Raw genomic sequence first — 17,106 nt, 5'->3', positions numbered from 1 at the left:
GTTCTTTGAGAGTCTCACAAAGATCTGTTCTTTGAAGAAACCCTAAATACAATTTGACTATGTGAGTTTCGACTCGCACAATTCGGCGCTAGAAGGAGGGGAAAGAGATTTCTCTTACTCCAAGAACACAGAACCGATCGATCGAGCAACGATGACCAACAACCAGATCCCCGCTACCACCGTTGACATGGAGGGAAACCCTGTTCCTCCAATCCAGACAAATGCTCCCGAAGTCGCCGCTCCCGCAGTCCTAGCAGGACTGAGAAGCATGATGGCACAACTCCAGAAGAAGGGGAACGACCAAGAGCAAGCAAACCGATTCTTGGCCCAACAGCTCAAAGCGGCTACTTCTCAAGGACAGGTCAGGACCAATCGCTTCGGCGCACGACACTTTCCTGATCGGCGAGCAGCGGCAGATCTCAATCCAACAAGACTTGTGTTCAACACACCAGGTAACACAACGAGGCCATTTCGGCAAACTCCTTCAGGGCTCGGCGAAACCCGAGCAGAACCAGTAGCCTCGGGAGAGAATATGATGGATTAAGGGAAAGAAGCCGACCCGCGGGATCCAATTCCCCGAGCCGAAGTTGACGAGGTTGACCAGATCGAAGTCTCCGATGGCGAAGATTTGGAAGAAAACGTTAGATGGGCTGAGGAATACGCTAGGAAGCTGGAAATAACGCCATCAAACTCTCCCTAGCCAAGGCGGAAACCGAGATGAAGCTCGTACGATCACAGATGCACAACGCAGTCTCCTCAGCCCCAAATATCGACTGCATCCTAGTGGAATCCCACAACACGCCTTTCACTCGCAAGATCTCTAACGCGATAATTTCAGACCCAGGAAAGCTAAGGATCGAGTACTTCAACGGGTCATCCGACCTGAAGGGGCATTTGAAGTCTTTCATAATCTCTATAGCCCGAGCCAAGTTACGGCTTGAGGAAAGAGACACCGGTCTCTGTTATATGTTCGTTAAACATTTGAAAGGACCAGCCCTAGATTGGTTCTCAAGACTCGAAGGAAATTCTGTCAACAGTTTTCAGGAGCTATCGACGCTCTTCCTCAAGCAATACTCGGTGCTAATCGATCCGGGCACGTCTGATGCCGACCTTTGGTCGCTATCTCAACAGCTGAACGAGACACTTAGGGATTTCCTAACAAAGTTCTGATCCACCCTAGCAAAAGTCGAGGGAATCAATGACGTCGCGACTCTCTCTGCTCTGAAGAAGGGATGTGGTACAAGTCCGAATTCCGAAAGGAGTTAAATTTGTCCAAACCACAAAAAATCTTGGACGCCTTGCACCTGAGCCTCGAATTATGTTCTCATGAGGAAGAAATAGAATGGCTGTCGAAAAGGCACGAGCCGCCGAACCAAACGCCTCGTGGCGAAAAATCCCAACCAAGCGCTCCAAGCCATAAAAAGGGCGCTCAAGGCGGGACATTCGTACACCATGAAGGGCGAAACTTCTCCGGAGCCCACAATCACAAGCCGATACACCCCTAGGTCGAGGGTGAGACCATGGCCAAGGACGTGGATGAAGGATCAACCCACGGGAAATGAGCAGGAGTACTACAAGTTGCACAAGAGCTACGGCCATCACACTTCTAGATGTCGTAGCCTCGGTGCAAAATTGGCAGCCAAGTTCCTAACTGGTGAAATTGGCGGGGGCTTAACCATTGAAGACATGGAACCAGAGAATGTGAACGTTAAGCAGGTAAACACCGTGGCAAACCCTGAACAGGCAGTGTAGTGACCCTCGCTAAAGGGTAAGCGGCCAAACGGGAAAACATCAAGGAACGACCGAGGAAGAATTAGAAGAGAAAGAAATAGTTAAGGAACGAAAGCCAAAGAGATGGGCAAGGTAAAAATGAACTTGGCCAATTCTAGTTCAAAGTTGGGTCATCTAGGCGAAGCCAAAACGAGAGGAAGTTGCCCCGCGTACATGGTCAATTCCCATATGTGCCCAAAAGGTGTTAAACCATCAAAGGGAAAACAAAATTACTATTTGGGCAAAAATGGGCAAAGATGGGCAAGAATGGGCAAGATTGGGCAATACGGGCGTGCCGCGGGCAAAGTTTGCCCAGACGGGCGTTGACCGCCCTTTGACCACGCCATGGACACGTGGGCTGGCTTACTTGGAGCCCAATCAAAGTTGCTTGAAGCCAAATTTAAGAGGATTGGAGCCGAAGTTTCCTTTTCCACGTGTCATCGTCCCATTTCTACAGCATATGTGTCTCCACGGGCGGGCGACATGTGTCCCGCAAGGTGTCACCACGAGATGACATGCGTTTGCTTGGTGGCCAAGCTGTCCCATTTATAAATACTTGACCAAACTCGAGCCATTTGATGAGAGAAAGGAGATAGAACCGAAAGGCTGCCCGACTCATAAAAATTGCCTTTAACCGAGAGAAAACTTGCCCACAATTGAAAAACTCTGCCCGTGACTAAGATTCTTTGACCGTGAGGGAAGAAATCATGTCCGTGATCGAGAACTCCTGCCCATGAGCGAGAAATCCATGCTGTTATTCTGTCCGATCAAGAACCTTCCGAGGAACCCGTCCCATAAATGTTTATTCGGAGTAAAGCTTCATGAATCAAGGCTGCTTCTATCAAGAGGTGTTAGATCAAGATGAGGAGAGTTAAATTTAGCTGGGATCAAGATTGGGAAGCCATGGAATGTCCGAGAATCGTTGAAGCTAACCTTAAACCTTCAACCGAATCTCTGTGAGTCTCGAAGCGTGTGATATGGCGCATGATAGGTTTGAGTGTTTGTTTGGGTGATTGATTGATTTTTTGGTTGCATGATCATATACTCTTGCATTCATTGATTTATTTCATGAATTATATGAGTATTGATTAATGGTGTGATGGTACTAAGCCGCATATTAGATCGTTTAAATTCTTATGCTTTAAGGCTTATGTTTGGGAGGTTGTGGTGAGTAAGAATATTGATGATTCTATGAGTTTGAGTAACAATATGTCTCATAATATCTTAAATGTTGGGTCTTGATACGTGGTGCTCGTGGTACGAGGCAGAGATCATAAGCTTATCAAGATCGTGGTATGTCTGACCTTCGTAGTGAACCGTGCTATTGTGGGATCTTGTTAACGTTGTTACTTGATCGCCACTTAGTGCAAAGGGCTCGGAGAGACGGGGCTAGCTACCCTGGCCGAGTTGTCTACACGACGGTGTAGCGTTAGGTAGGGATGCTCTGGTTATATGCCTTTGTGGTTGTAAAGCGAGAGATCCCGAGAGTTTGTGTTTTTGGTGTGGGAGTGTTTGAAGGCAACATATCGGGCCCTATTTAAAAGACTTAATAAAACTTGAGTCTTAGTTGCATGTGCATATTTTTGGTAGATGCTTCGGCAAGCTACCTTTTGTTGTTATTCTCTGTTGCGTGTTTCGTGTTATGATAATGGGATGGGGAACTAATATCTGTTGCAGGTAGACCGGGCTCACTAAGTAATCTTAGATTACTTATGACTCCATTTTGTTTCGCAGAAAACCTTAGTGGGAACCATTAAAGGGATGCTCACGTAGGAACGCCGGTATAGAGTTTGTTGCTTTTTGCAAAACTTATGATTATGATTTTTGTTGGATTTGAGCGTGTATGCTCAAGGGCCCATTGTTGAAACGTTTTGGATACTTGGTTGTCTGAGAAATTTCTATATTATAAAAAATTATTTTCATATAAAGAGTGTGTTTCATGCGATATTAGTCTTGTTCGGACTGACATAACTCACGATCATGGCAAGGGTTGAAAAGCCTAAACCGCGTTCGTGAGGGATGTTCATGTGGATAATCTGGCTAAGGGTCTAAAGCCATTTGGAACCTAAGTTGGGTTGTCCGTGTTAGCTATCAATGTAGCGTTTCTGGGTTGCCCTTGGCTTGTCCGGCCATAGAGCGATTCGGGGTACAATTTTTGGTATCAGAGCATGGTTCATGATGCTCACGGGACACACGTTTTCTAAAAGTTTTATCGAGTAAATGAGTCGTAAAAGCAACTAGGTAAACCGGTATGTCCTGAGTTAGTGGGGAATGGGTTAGGTATTACCCTTGTCGTTCTTGCAATTGTACATTTAGATTGGACCGAGAATGGATGGCCGTGGGGAACCGCAACCAAAATTATGAAAGAGGTGAAGCATTGTGGCCGAGTTCAGTAACAAGGGCTTGTAACTCAAGTGAGGTCAAGTGGAGAAGCGAGTGAGTGGTTTTGGAGAAAACTAAAGAATAGTGAAAGAGAAGTTGAGTAGAAGTTTTGGATAAAGAGTAAGAGCCAAGGTGGGTGATGAGATGCGAATTGTAGAGGACAAGAGCCGAAGGTGGAAAGATCATTTCTAAGGAAGGAGGAAAATGGAAGATGAATGAAATCATTTGGAAGAATGATGAGTAAGACTTATTAATCAGATTTAGGCATGAGGGAAGTGATGAAGCTGAGAAGAAGTAAGTGATTAGAAGGAAAGAGATCATTTAAATGAAGAGTAAGGAGCATAACAAAGAAGTGGGTGAAGAAGAGATTGAGTACTGGGGGAGCAAAACAATTTAAGAGACATAAGTGGTGATCACAAATCAATATATGGTGAGTAACGATGAAGCTCAAGAAAGGAGATGGAGTATATTTTTGGGATCATTATAAAGGGAAAAAGGAGGCGTAATAAGACAAGGTGAGGTGAATTAAAAAATCGAGAAGGTGAAGTTTGATCAAAGTAATATCGTTATCGGAGGGATGTGGGAAGAAAACTGAGCCTAAGAATCAAATGGTAATGTTCGAAGAAGGATACATGATCAGAGAGTAAACGGGTGTAAGCGGGATGATCAAGATAGAGATAATGCAAGAGGATTATCGAGCGAGTAAAGGTGCAAGGTATGAAAGATCCAAAACTTAAAGGAGAAAGTCGGTACAGAAGAGTGATGAGTTAAGTAGTTCAACTGAAGCCGCTAAAGGGAGAAGTGTACAAAATAAGAGGAGGTTGTAGATTCAAAGAAGATGATGAGTTAAACGAAGTTAAGATTGGAAGCATCGTAAAGGTAAATATGAGAACGAAAGGACGTAGTACCGAAAAGCGTATCAAGATCGTGGTATGTCTGACCTTCGTAGTGAATCGTGCTATTGTGGGATCTTGTTAACGTTGTTACCTTACTGCCACTTAGTGCGAAGGGCTCGGAGAGACGGGGCTAGCTACCCTAGCCGAGTTGTCTACACGATGGTGTAGCGTTTGGTAGGGATGCTCTGGTTACATGCCTTTGTGGTTGTAAAGCGAGAGATCCCGGGAGTTTGTGTTTTTGGTGTGGGGTGTTTGAAGGCAGCATATCGGGCCCTATTTAAAAGAGTTAATAAAAATGGAGTCTTAGTTGCATAGACCGAGCTCACTAAGTAATCTTAGATTACGTATGACTCCATTTTGTTTTGTAGGAAACCTTAGTGGGAACCATTAGAGGGATGCTCAGGACGTAGGAAAGCCGGTATAGAGTTTGTTGCTTTTTGCAAAACTTAATAATTATGATTTTTGTTGGATTTGAGAGTGTATGCTCAAGGGGCCATTGTTGAAACATTTTGGATACTTGGTTGTCTGAGAAATTTATATATTATAAAAGATTATTTTCATATAAAGAGTGTGTTTCATGCGATATTAGTCTTGTCCGGACTGACATAACTCACGGTCATGGCAAGGGTTGAAAAGCCTAAACCGCGTTCGTGAGGGATGTTCATGTGGATAATCTGGCTAAAGGTCTAAAGCCATTTGGAACCTAAGTTGGGTTGTCCGTGTTAGCTATCAATGTGGCATTTCCGGGTTGCCCTTGGCTTGTCTGGCCATAGAGCGATTCGGGGGCGTTATAGGCAGCCCCCACGGCGAACCTTGAAGGGCCCAAGAGAGGCGAGGCAACCGCGAGGTGGATGATGACGAGCCAGAAGCTGCTCGAGGGAGAATCTTCACGATTTTGGGAGATTCAGCTTTTTGTCAAGACACAACGGATTCAATCAAAGCTTATCAGAGGAAGGCCGGTTCAAACTGTAACTGGACGCGGTCATTTAACGGACCAGACGACGAAGTCACTTTCCATGAGAGCGATACTAACGGCCTGTATCGGCCGCACAATGATCCCTTGGTCATTACAATGACTATCAGAGATTTCAATGTCGAGCAAATTTTAGTCGATACAGGGAGCACGCTGGACATCATTTTTCTGACGACCTTGCGAGAAATGAAGATCGATATGGCGCAAGTCGTACCGACTCCACGACCTGTGCTCGGATTCTCTTGAGAGACCACCATGACCCCAGCACCATCAAATTACCAGTCCGAGCCAAAGGAATAACAAAAATCGTCGATTTCTCCGTTACTGACCAGCCAACCGTTTATAACGCAATTATCAGAACGCCATGGCTAAATCAAATTCGAGCCGTCGCCTCAACTTATCATCTCTGCCTGAACTTTCCCACAAGCAACGTCGTGAAGACCATCTGGAGAAATCAGAAAAGTGCCCGAATTCGCTTCATGGCAGCACACAAACTTAGAAACCCCGTCACCGAATCAACAGCCGACGCAAATCACAAGAAGGCTAAGTTGGGACGAGCCGAAGAAAAAGCAATCTCCGAGCAGTTATAGCAACTAAAGATCCGGGAATCAACGAGACCAGTTTCTGACCCAGTAATATATGTTTGTCTTGATGAGGAGAACCTCGAACGATGCGTGGAAATTGGCGGAGATTTGGGCGAAGAGGTGACGACCGAGCTAACTTCTTTCCTCAGGGAAAACGTCAACACCTTCGCCTGGTCCTCGGAAAACTTGCCTGGAGTAAGCGTCAAAATCGTAGAGCACGAGCTCAACGTCGACCTAATGTTTAAACCTGTTAAGCAGAAGAGGAGAAAGTTAGGTCGGGGGCTGTGAGAGCCGAGGTAGAGAAACTGCTAAGGATCGGCTCCATCACCGAGGCGAAATATCCCGACTAGCTTGCAAATCTGGTCGTGGTGAAAAAGAAGAACGACAAGTGGAGAGTGTGCTTCGACTTCACCGACCTGAACAAAGCCTGCCCAAAGGACAGTTTCCCACTACCGCATATCGATCGCCTCGTGGAATAAACCTCTGGGAACAAATTGCTATCATTCATGGACGCTTTCGCTGGATACAACCAGATCATGATGAACCCCAAAGACCAAAGACCGATTTCTACACAGAGCAAAGAATTTTTTGTTACCGAGTGATGCCATTCGGACTTAGCAACGCCAGGGCAACTTACCAGCGTTTCGTCAACAAAATCTTCACACTACAGATCGGAAAAACAATGGAAGTGTACATCGACGATATGCTGGTAAAATCCATGGAAGAGGAAGAACACATAGCCCATTTACGCGAATGTTTCCAGCAGCTTAACCTCTACAACGTTAAGTTTAATCCAACCAAATGTCGCTTCGGAGTAAGATTCCTCGGATATCTAGTTACGCATTGCGGCATCGAGGCAAATCCGAAGCAAATCGAGGCGTTATTGGGAATGGCATCGCCTCAAAACAAACGCGAAGTGCAGCATCTAACTGGAAGAGTCGCAGCCCTTAATTGATTCATCTCCCGATCCACCGACAAATGCTTGGCTTTTTACGACGTGCTTCGGGGAAATAAAAAGTTCGAATGGACAACCCGATGCGAGGAGGCTTTCCAGAAACTCAAGAAGTACCAAGCGACCCCACCGATCCTCGCGAAATCTGTAATCGGAGAACCACTCTATTTGTATGTCGCTGTATCGGATTCTGCGTTCAGCGGAGTTTTAGTCTGAGATGACAGAGGCGAATAGAAGCCGATCTTTTACGTCTCACAAACATTTACTGGCGCAGAATCTCACTACCTGCAAATGGAAAAACTTGCGTTAGCAGTCGTAATGTCAGCTCGAAAGCTGCGACCCTATTTCCAATCCCACTCCATCGTGGTAATGGGATCCATGCCGCTCCGCGCTGTCTTGCGTAGTCCGAGCCAATAGGGTCGTCTGGCTAAGTGGGCTATCGAGCTCAGCGAGTATGACATCAGTATCGGAACAAAATGTGTGCAAAATCCCAGGTCCTAGACGACTTTATCGTCGAACAAAGGAAGCTAGGGAGAATCCGCTCGATACAACTTGACAACTACACGTGGACGGCTCGTCATCAAAATAAGGTTCGAGCGTGGATCTCCGTCTCACCTCACCCACGGGCGAGGTTCTCGAGCAGTCATTCAGACTGAATTTCGAGGCAACCAACAACGTGGCCGAATACGAAGCACTCGTGGCTGGGCTTAATCTAGCTCGGGGACTGAAGATCATGAAAATCTGAGCTTTTTGCTCCTCCTAGCTCGTCGCGAATCAGTTCAACGGATAGTACACGGCTCGAGACGAACGAATGGAAGCCTATCATGCTCATGTACAAGATCGGGTGAAACAGTTCGACGAGTTCGAGTTGACAAGGATTCCTGAGGGGAAAGTACGTCGGCCGACGCCCTAGCTGCTCTGGCCTCAACATCCGACCCAAACCTGAGGAGATTCATCCCAGTGGAGTTTATCGAAAAGCCAAGCATCGAGCTTGACAAAGAGGAACATGCCTTCCCCGTACAGGTTGTCGCGGGTTGCGAAGATGCTTCAGATGACAGGTCGGACCTTGGTTGCAATTCAGAATGGATAGAACCCATCAGAAGCTACATATCTGAAGGAAAAGTGCCCTCGAACAAGTGGGAAGCTCGGAAGCTGAAAGATCAGGCTGCGCGTTTCGTTCTGGTCGAGGAGAAACTCTTCAAGTGGCGGTTATCAGGACCCTTAATGACTTGCGTGGAAAAAGAAGCAGCTCGCAAAGTCATGAAAGAAGTTCACGGAGGCTTGTGTGGAAATCATTCCGGGGAAGAGCCCTAGCTATAAAGATAAAACGCCACGGTTATTTCTGGCCAGCGATGATCAAGGATTGCGAAAAGTTCTCCAAACGATGCGAAAAATGCCAAAGGCACGCACCAACGATCCATCCACCGGCCGAGCTTTATCAATCGCCTCACCATATCCATTTATGCGTTGGTCGATGGACATAATCAGCCCGATGCACGCCTCGAAGTAAAAGAAGTTAGTTTTTGTCTTAACCGATTACTTCTCTAAATGGATAGAGGCCGAATCGTACGCCAGCATCAAGGACGCTCAAGTCGAAAAGTTTTGTGTGGAAACACATCCTATGTCACCACGGTATCCCTTACGAGATCGTTACAGACAACGGCTCGCAATTCATATCGACCCGCTTCCAAGGTTTTTGCGATAAGTGGGGAATCCGTCTTAGCAAGTCAACACCACGGTATCCCCAAGGGAACGGTCAAGCCGAGGCCGCAAACAAGACGATCCTTGACGGCTTGAAAAAGCGACTCACCGCCAAGAAGGGCTCGTGGGCCGACGAACTCAAAGGTGTTCTATGGTCACATCGAACAACGCCTCGTCGAGCCACAGGGGAAACCCCATTCACATTAGTCTATAGAACGGAATGTGTGATTCCAGCCGAAATGACAGTACCGTGTCTGCGGCGGAGCCTGTCTCCCGAGCGCGAACCAGATAATACTCAAAGGATAATCGACGAGCTAGATCTAATCGATGAACGAAGAGATTCAGCCCTAGTGCGAATACAGAATTACCGACAGCGAAGATTTCATGAAGGAGACCGAGTTCTCCGAAAAATCTTTCAAAACACCGACGAGCCGAACGCTAGGAAGCTTGGGGCGAACTGGGAAGGACTATACCTGATCTCTAAAGTCGTCAGACCCGCGTTTATGAACTTGCCGATCTAAGCGGCAAAGCCATTCCAAGATCTTGGAATGCAATGCACCTAAGGATATACTACAACTAAATCCGAGGTGACTAAACTTGAACTACGAGGTGGCTTGATCCCTGAAAAGGGTACGTAGGCAGCTCGTCTTGGGATGAGTTCAGCTACCCCCCCCCCAAATAAAAAAAGGGGGGAGAGGGTCCGTATATCCATACTCCCATTCATTATTTATTTTGTAAGTTTCCGACTTCTGCATAAATAAAAATCCATTTCCCATTTCTAAACGCTTCGGTTAATACGATGAGCGACGGCTCGGAGTATCTTTTATGCTTGCTCGGCTATAGCGCACTATATAAGTACGAGATAAAATCTGTCAGATTACTTCTAAACATAATTCTTTTATCTTCAGAAACCTGGTTATACTCTAAACACTGGTACCCCAGCACATTTCTAAACGCTGGTTAAGAAGTGAATCGGATCAGATCACAACCGAGAAGTTTCACTCAAAAGTCCTGTTCTTTCACACTAGCCCCAGTCAATAAAACGCTTCGGGAACGAATCAGTTTTTAAAACATTCAAGCAAAAAAAAATCCCAAGCATAAGTTCTACAATAATAAGTGGATAAAGCCATCCAGACATAGGTTCTATAGAAATACGGATAAAGCTGTCCAGGCGCAAAGTCTAAAGAAAAACGCCACGGGTATCTACTCAAGCTTTTCAGTCGGGAGAGTCCCAGCGGCAAGCAGATACGATCCAGACTGATCGGTGACCCCCACTTCATCTGCGAGAGTCTCGACCGATCTATGACCTCCAGGGCTTAGAGGAGCAAGCTCAGGAGCAGGGGCTTTGAGCTCTTCCTTCAACTCAGACGGGAGACGAATGAGATTCACCTCCGCATCAGCGAAATCCCTGAGCCAATCCTCAACCTGCTTCTTCTCGGTCGCCAAGGATCCACCATCTTCAAGCGCCTTAATGAGCTGTGCATTGGCCCCCGCTTGGGACAAATACATAAACTGATCGTTAGCGTCCTCGAAGAGCGACATTTTCTCCTCCACCTCGCCGTTTGCGCGACCCGAGCCACTTCGCTGTCCTTGAGCCCTTTCGCTTCGACGAGCAGTCGCTTGCAACGAACAACCTCAGAGTCCATCTTCATGTTGCGCTCGGCCACCCTGATCGCATTCTCCTTATTGACAAAGGCCTCTTTCTCAGCCCTTTCTCTCGCCAGTTTTGCCTCAGTGGCCTCGGCGATCGCCGCGTCTCTCGCCTTTTCGGCCTCTTTCGCCCTGGCCTAAGCCTCAGCCAACCTATTAATCGCCTCTAGATTGTTCCGCATGGCCGTATCATAAGATTGGACCATCCGGTTCATCGAGCCAACAACCTGATACATAAAAACAGGCATCCACGATCATAACAGCTCGGAGAACACGCCAAGCATCTAAAATGAATAACATACTTACCCTTAGAAAATATAAAGCAGTCTCACGTACTTTCTAGACTCTAGCAGAGTATCTGGAGGCGGGAGCAGGCGACCGGCGCACTTCCCGACGAGATTCACCAAAGTAGCCTTATCTTCGAAAATGGGAGGCTCGTCATCCTTTTTGCTACCTTCTTCTTCTTCTTCTTTCTCTTCTTCTCCTCGGAATCGTCGACCTGTGGACGCTTCCCCGAAACCTTTTCACCAGCTGGAAGTGCGACGATTGCTTGCTTGCCCGCTTATACCGACAGATCTGTCAGAACCGCATCAATGCCATCCGCCTCAGCGGGCTCCGATGCGGCGGGCACAACAGTTTCAGGGGCACCTTCCCGATCCTCGACTGCATCGGGATCGACACTCTCACCCTCAGCAGCGCGTTTATCATCTGAAATACGCTTCTCCTTGGCCGCATGTTTCTTCTCGGCTGCAAGCCTCTTCCTTTCATAAACCTCCCTTATGGTAGGTTTGCTGGTGTGCATATCGACAAGGAATTGGGTTCGCTGATTTGAAGATTCCGAGCTGGAAGGGCAAGAAACACCATGAAATAATCGAAGCGCCCGTTCAACTCGCTCTCAAGAGAAGTGCTTTGTCCAATGGCACTTCCGGGCCAACAACTCTTGATGACACGAGACGAGATCTACGGGACACAGCTCGAGGAATCGAATTGGGCGATCTGCGATAAAGAAAATTGTGTAAGCAAAGGGTCGTAACAATCACCTCAGGCACGAATGAATAAACCATAAAATCTAAACTACCCAAAGTCTCCATTTCGTCAGAACTTTCCCGAGGAGATCATCAAGAATGACATCCTCTAAGGCCACAAAGAAGAAGTGATCGGTGTAGGCGTCATCTTTGCTCAGGAAGCCTTCGATAATTTTCCTACCTTTAGCAGGAGAAATATAATATCGGTCCACCACGGACTTCGAGACTCGCCGGATCTCCAGATAATTCCTCAGATTGGCAAACGTAACCTCGGTTTCGGTCTCATAACCATGCACCAGTATCCCAATGAGATGCCTCAAAGACCAGGCCGTTATCTAAGAGAGAGCTATCTGATACCAAGTCACGTTCTCTTGGATTAGCCTTGGAACTGGCAACCAGAGAAAGCAAAGATAAAAGAATCCCTCGTATAGAGTGAAGAAACCTCTGGAGGATTGTCAACGCTCATCTGGGCTCGGAACGCGAAGAGTAACCCCATCGCCAAAGTCGAACCGAGCTCTTAAGTCCGACAGTGACCGCTCAGTGCATAAAGACGAGCCAGGAGGATTTGGTCTCACCACCTTTCTATTTTTCTTCCTTTTCTTCTTCTCGGCCTTCTCGAAGGCCTTCCGCTCAAACGCTCGCACGATGTTTTCCGTCTCGTCCGGACCAAAGTAAAGATGCTCCTCGACCTTAACTTGGGGGAAGAACAGCTCAGGCACATGTTGCCAATTCGATGCTCCGGCCTCGTTAACAGCTGAAGCGCGGTTCTGCGGATGAGAGATGGCTCAGGATCTTCAGGTAAATCTAACTCCGGAGCGATGTCAGCTGTAGCATCCTCCCGAGCCAAAAAGGGCACTGCCGCCTCGGAAGCATTAGAAGATGACGCTGCGTTAGTCTCGGAACCCTCAGATGAAGTCCAGACCATCCTTCGCTTGTAAATTGGGGGAAGATCATTTCGGTGATTTGACTCACTAGAGTCGCCGAGAAGATCACTGGGGGACGAAAGAGAGGCGTTAGAATGTGACGAACTCATGCTCGGCTCGAAACTGTCTGACGAAATGAGGATCAGAAAACGTAAATTCTCTAACTGGAGAAATAAAAAACAACTAAAAAGCGGCGGAGATCTACCAGAAAAGAAAGACCGTTATAAGAAAATCAAGATCAGAGAAGAGAGACCAAACCTCAAATTTTTCTTCAGAAACTTCAAGTGAACGATCTCAGAGGAAGAGCTCGATATATATAGAGGTATAAAGGTGCGTCGGGTCCAAAAGAGTTAGTAGAATGCGTCAACGGCGCGTGAGCTCGGGAGGATATAGCACGTCCGCGTGAATCTCGGGAACAAGCGAAACGCTTCCGCTTCTCGAGGAAAAAGGCGGCCACACGCAATAGAAGTTTGACCGTCCCGGAAACTGGAACGCCAAGAGTCACGAGTAAGAAGACGTACAATCAGTCCGGTTAACTTATCCTTCTGGTCAAAAACAACGAGCAGGGGGGCAAACTGTTGGGGTCGGATTTCACCCCAGTACCCGAGCCGGTCGGATGGATACCATCAGCATTTCAGGAGCTAGGCTCAGCGCTGTTCCGGTTCGGGTGTTACTCCAGGAAACACACACCCAGCCGGGTGCGATGAAACATTGTGACCCAGGGGAACACCTCAAATAAACTATACTTGGCTCGGGTGTTATTCCAGAAAACACACCCGAGCCAAGCTCAACTATATCTCGGGGATCGCTTGGGCTCGGCCTGGAAGGCGCGGCATTCGGTCCGAGCCCAAGGTAGAATATCCACCCGAGGAGGATACTTATACAAATTCAGTGAAGGGTCAAGATATCATTTCAAAAATATCTCTGGGATATTATCGGTTATGGAAGTTTCCCGAAACTCCCGAAGAATAAGGAAGATTTCCATATAGAAAAGAACCCCTATCGCCGACTCGGAGATAACTGGAAATCTTCCGAGAATATCGCGAGAGGCGGTTTACCAAGGTCCTATATAAAGCGCCTCAAGGAACGAACAAAGGGGACATGCATAAAGACGCTCTCAACTTCAGACTATCAAAACGCTCCGACTTTGAAGACAAAACACCTATTTTTTACTTTTCTAAACACTTGTACGATCGAATCATCATCTTTTCAATAATAAGATCAAGAACACCGTCCACGGTAATCAAATAATTCTGTTGTTCTTTGAGAGTCTCACAAAGATCTGTTCTTTGAAGAAACCCTAAATACAATTCGACTGTGTGAGTTTTGACTCTCACATGTTTAATGCTAACTTTTTAAACTCTAGAACAATTACACTTGACAAATCACAAGAACTAAAGTAACACATCACAAATAACACTCTAGCACAATCACAATCATAAATCACAAATCAATCTCTAGCTGCTCTAAACACATCACTAATAAGATGAAAAGGAGAGAGATAGATTGACAGAGAGCTTCTATTACCAGAGAGTTTCAATGCATGGGATAGGAACCTTGGACAAAACAGGTAAATGTTGTCGGCCTGCAAGATTAAGCAAACCATCTAACAGCTCTTCGTAGTCTAGGTCTGGATTTTCTTCTTCATCATCATCTTCTTCGATTGGTATGTTGTTGTCGTCGTCATCTGTTTCTTCGTCATCTTCCTCTTCGTCATTTTGAGGAGCAAGAGGCGGTTATTGAATAACAGGAGACCGTGGTTGACGAGCAGGAAGAGGTTGTGTCCTCGGCGGGTACTGGGATGGAAGAGTTCTATGAGATTGTCTCTGATGGATTAGAGGAGTGAGAAGACACTCCGACACCACTCCTTCCTCCTCTCCTCCCACCTCCGCCACTATTATTCATAGTCCGACTCACACTTGGATTCGATGGAGGTTGAATCAAAACACCGCTTGGATCTGTTGGATTTGGACTCAAGCCTCTGCTTGGTTTCGGAGGATCTGCCCTTTTACGCTTACCAGTGGTTGGATACGGAGGATTCACCGGTAATGTCCTACTACCACATGGCTTCGCCGGATTTGACCCAGTGAAGACCCTCAGACGTGATTGAGATTTGCCACCGCGACCCCTTGTAGACTTTCCTCCCTTCGGCGACATTAGATTGAGGGGAGATTGAGAAGAGATCAAGGAAAGATTGAGAAGAGACTGAGAGAGATTGAGGAGAGAAATCGATTTGAGAAGAGAAGAGAGTTGAGAAGTTTTGAGAGTGAAACCCTAAATGGAGAAAGAGAAGCCGCATAATAAAAAATCGACTAAGTGTTTACATAGTAAATAACGAAGAGGAGTCCTTAATCTGTCGCAAACGAGTCACAACAGAAACGAAATTGGAGGCAAAATTCATCTCCCAAACCAAAGCCCAATTCCATTAAAATAAAAGCCCAAAATTCATCTTCAAAAATTGCGAGTATCAAAAGAGTCCGAATACAGTCGCATATTGTTACTCTTTTGTGACTCCTTGGTTTAAGTCACAAATTGATTTTTTAGATTCAAGGCATTACAGATCAAAACTATTGATACCAATCACTAAAAACAAACATAACTGTAATCTAGAGTATCCCTATTAGTATAAGAGTTTAAAACATTGATTTGATAACTTTATTTTGATATTTACAAAAAAATCAAATCCTTCTTCTAAACAAACATGTTAAACTTAAGAATGATTTAGAATTAATGATATTATTGTGTTCAAACAATGTGATTTAAAGCTTTTAGAAACTTTTATAGTGATTAAGTTTTATTCAATCAAAGTATATATGTATATATAACAATTCTCTAAGGTGATTTTCCAAATTCAAAAAATCGCGAGTATCAAAGGAGTCTGAATGTAGTCACAAAGTGTTACTGTCTTGTGACTCCTATGTTTAAGTCACAAATTTTTTTTTTGGATTCTAGGCATTACAGTTCAAAACTATTGATTCCAATCACTAAAAAACAAGCATAACTGTATACTAGAGTATCCCTATTAGTATAAGAGTTTAAAACATTGATTTGATAACTTTATTTTGAAATTTGCAAAAATTCAAATCCTTCTTCTAAACAAACATGTTAAACTTAAGAATGATTTAGAATTAATGAAATTATTGTGTTCAAATAATGTGATTTAAAGCTTTTAGAAACTTATAGTGATTATAGTTTACTCAATCAACGTATATATATATATATATATATATATATATATAACAGTTTTCTTATGTGATCTTTCGAATTCCAAAAATCGCGAGTATCAAATACGTCCGAAAGTACAAATCGCGACCTTTTGTTTATAGGCAGAAATTAGTCGGAATGTAGTCATGAAATAGAGACTATATTGTGACATATTGTTTGCGTCCTAAAATGGTGACGTAATTGCTTTTGTATTTCGTCTAGTAGCGAACTAGTCGTAAATGAATGACAAAGTAGTCGCTCCGTGTTGTGACCAAACATAACGTCGCAAAATATGTATTGAAAGAGCCTTAACCTAGACATATTGTATATCAAAACTTCAAAGGATATAGTAGTCACATAAGCAACATAAGTATGCTTCACGAGAAAAAATCTTGAATGATTAAAAAAAAAACGAATCTTGAGACTTGGCACTTGCAGCAATCAAAAGATTACTAAGTTCCATCAAAATTCACAAGTGAGGAAGACAATGTATCAATGACCACTTTGTCTAAACCAAAATATGAAAATAGATATTAGAGGAAATGCATAACGATTAAGCTAAGCTTGGTACAGAAACAGAGAATACAAAATCCCAATTTACGCAGAATTATGTTAAAGGAATTAGCAGTAAAAATCATCGTTTTAAGCTATGCAATAAATTACGCAGGAATCATAAACCTTAAAACTGCTGATCTAAACGTGAGATCAAGAAAGTAATGAAGATCCAAGGTTGCTAATAGAAGAAGTACGAAAACAGAGTTTCATAAGATATATTGACAAAACAGAGTTTCATCAATGTGATCTTACCTTGAAGAAAACTGATCTTCTTCTCACCTACAAGTATGAACACAATGCTATCTAAATTACTGAAAAGATACCTCAAGGGAAATAGTATAACTAAAGGAAAGCACTATGTGGTTGTGTAACTTACAGCCCTTGTGCTCGTTTAGATCTTTATCGCAGCTGCAAAATCTGCAGAAGATAAGGAAACATGTAGATATATAGAACAAAATGCATAATCTTAAACAAACAAGTTACAAAACAGA

General features: G+C 44.9%; 3 pseudogenes across 3 annotated transcripts; 2 read left to right on the top strand and 1 right to left on the bottom strand.

Moving 5' to 3' along the window:
• Positions 1–151: 151 nt before the first annotated feature.
• On the top strand, positions 152–2,267 carry AT5G29024 (annotated as a pseudogene; the record flags this gene model as incomplete). Its single annotated transcript has 1 exon — positions 152–2,267.
• Positions 2,268–6,054: 3,787 nt separating this feature from the next.
• AT5G29022 lies at positions 6,055–9,765 on the top strand (annotated as a pseudogene; the record flags this gene model as incomplete). The annotated part of the gene is made up of 1 exon: positions 6,055–9,765.
• A 696-nt stretch (positions 9,766–10,461) lies between these two features.
• On the bottom strand, positions 10,462–15,013 carry AT5G29020 (annotated as a pseudogene; the record flags this gene model as incomplete). The annotated part of the gene is made up of 15 exons: positions 10,462–10,785; positions 10,830–11,040; positions 11,062–11,135; positions 11,241–11,381; positions 11,477–11,680; positions 11,770–11,868; positions 11,987–12,114; positions 12,230–12,314; positions 12,425–12,556; positions 12,601–13,020; positions 13,253–13,342; positions 13,460–13,529; positions 13,587–13,676; positions 14,384–14,564; positions 14,719–15,013.
• Between the last annotated feature and the right edge of the window lie 2,093 nt (positions 15,014–17,106).

The sequence above is a fragment of the Arabidopsis thaliana genome, chromosome 5 (assembly GCF_000001735.4).
Source record: "Arabidopsis thaliana chromosome 5, partial sequence".
Taxonomy (NCBI): domain Eukaryota; kingdom Viridiplantae; phylum Streptophyta; class Magnoliopsida; order Brassicales; family Brassicaceae; genus Arabidopsis; species Arabidopsis thaliana.
This window is presented reverse-complemented; position numbering and strand designations above follow the sequence as displayed.